This window comes from Cucumis melo, unplaced genomic scaffold, assembly GCF_025177605.1.
Source record: "Cucumis melo cultivar AY unplaced genomic scaffold, USDA_Cmelo_AY_1.0 utg001295l, whole genome shotgun sequence".
Classification (NCBI taxonomy): Eukaryota; Viridiplantae; Streptophyta; class Magnoliopsida; order Cucurbitales; family Cucurbitaceae; genus Cucumis; species Cucumis melo.
Window position 1 is genome coordinate 40,001 of NW_026124522.1, and position 2,500 is coordinate 42,500.

Here is a 2,500-nt window from a genome sequence, read left to right on the forward strand (position 1 = left end):
ATTACTGTCTATACTATAGACAAATATAAGGCGTGAATCTATAAGTCTATCTCTATACATATAGATATATATGATCCAGTATACCCCTTTTTGTGAAGTAAAAAAAGACTACCCCGCAATCCCATGCATGCTAAAGTATTAAAAAAGTAAGAAGTAATATAGAATCAATGGATTTATGGTAAAATCCCTCCCTGATACATTTTATCAAAATTTTGGCTGGCTGGTAAAGGGATCAAATGGTATATTTTGTTGGTAGATTGGAGGATTAGAAACATGACTATTGCTTTCCAATTGGCTGTTTTTGCATTAATTGTTACTTCATCAATCTTACTGATTAGTGTGCCCGTTGTATTTGCTTCTCCTGAAGGTTGGTCGGGTAACAAAAATGTTGTATTTTCCGGTACATCATTATGGATTGGATTAGTCTTTCTGGTGGGTATCCTTAATTCTCTTATCTCTTGAACCTCTTCGTTCTCGATACAAAAATGAAACGACCCTCCCCTAATTCTTTCGAATTGTGAGAGACATTAAAATACAATATAAGTCCTAAAAATGAAAAATGCAAATAAAGAAAAAAATTTAGAGGGAGGGGGTCTCTTTCTTGTATTGTCAAAATTGAATATATCTCACATAATTCATATAAAAATAATATATTTGAAAGTATATAATAATACTTAGATATTGATAATAGAGAAACTATATATTATATATAATTATATAGACAAAAATATATAATTATCTTTATTTAGTTATAAAGATGAATTCCAAATATTAGAAAAATAAATAGTATAGTATAAAATATATTATATAATAACTATATAATTGGTTAAATCTATATATATATTATATAAAAATAGCCTAATTATACTCTAACCTAGTATTAATAGCCTAGTATAAGAGGATAGCTCTGCACTGATCTATACTATAGATTGCAGATAAAAAAAAATGCGGATATAGTTGAATGGTAAAATTTCTCCTTGCCAAGGAGAAGATGCGGGTTCGATTCCCGCTATCCGCCCAGGATGAGGATAATGGGTTAATGTTTTTCATTTAATAGGATAAATTTTTAAGTATAGTCGACCGTGATAGTATAGTGGTTCTATCCTCCCCCCTTCTTTTCCTCCCATCTGGAAAGAAAAAAAGCGAATATTATATAGTAATTAATTAATAGTTACCAAGATCAAACCTCAATTTTTTTAGACAAAAAAATTTTGCGGAGACAGGATTTGAACCCGTGACTTCAAGGTTATGAGCCTTGCGAGCTACCAAGCTGCTCTACCCCGCGATAAAGAGAAGAACTGTGAACTAATAGACAAACAAAGATTGAATGCACCCCTATACCATATCTGTACAAATAGAATAGTCCATTTATACAGAATGGTAAAGGGGTCCCTCTATAATCATAGAAATTAATAGAAAGAGATATTTGAATCCTTACCAACTTGATCTTGTTGCCCCAGGCAACAAGCATGCATGAACCATTTCACGAAGTATGTGTCCAGAGAGCCCAAAGTCTCGATAGTTAGCTCTCGGTCTTCCGGTTAAAAAACAACGTCGATGAAGACGTGTGGGTGCACTATTACGCGGTGGGGATTGTAACTTTCCATGAATTTCCCATTTCTCACTCAACGATGGAACTTTGCTTATTTCTTGTTTTAAGGATCGACGAATCAAATGATATTTTTGTTCCAATTTTTGCCTCTTCTTCTCCCTCTGAATTAAACTTTTCCTTGCCATAATGATTCAATTCCTAGTAGTATCAATGATACAAGTCGGATCCTAGATGTAGAAATATAAGAAGGAAGATCTCCTTCTCCATCGAAAGAAATGATATTTTCGCGGATACAACACATACAAAATTAACCAAATTTGCCTGATGTAGAGGCAATCAAGAAAGCCGCATAAGTAAATATATAACCTACAGAAAAGTGGGCTAATCCAACTAATCTTGCTTGCACAATGGAAAGAGCCACTGGTTTATCTCTCCATCGAATCAAATTAGCCAAAGGTGTGCGTTCGTGAGCCCATGCTAAAGTTTCAATCAATTCTTGCCAATATCCGCGCCAGGAAATTAAGAACATAAAGCCAGTAGCCCAAACAAGATGTCCAAATAAGAACATCCATGCCCAGACTGATAAACTATTCATACCAAAAGGATTATATCCATTGATAAGTTGTGAAGAGTTTAACCATAGATAATCTCTTAACCATCCCATCAAATAAGTGGAAGATTCATTAAATTGTGAAACGTTACCCTGCCATAATGTGATGTGCTTCCAGTGCCAATAAAAAGTAACCCATCCAATGGTATTTAACATCCAGAAAACTGCCAAATAAAAGGCGTCCCAAGCCGAAATATCACAAGTACCACCTCGTCCCGGACCGTCGCAAGGAAAACTATAACCAAAATCCTTTTTATCCGGCATTAATTTGGAACCACGTGCATCTAAAGCACCTTTTACTAAGATCAATGTAGTTGTATGTAAACCTAAAGCAATAG

The 2,500-nt window shown here is 34.3% G+C and overlaps 1 non-coding gene across 1 annotated transcript; it reads left to right on the forward strand.

Moving 5' to 3' along the window:
• Positions 1-947: 947 nt before the first annotated feature.
• TRNAG-GCC (transfer RNA glycine (anticodon GCC)) lies at positions 948-1,018 on the forward strand. The gene has a single exon. It is a non-coding gene; the product is annotated as a tRNA-Gly (tRNA).
• Positions 1,019-2,500: the final 1,482 nt, after the last annotated feature.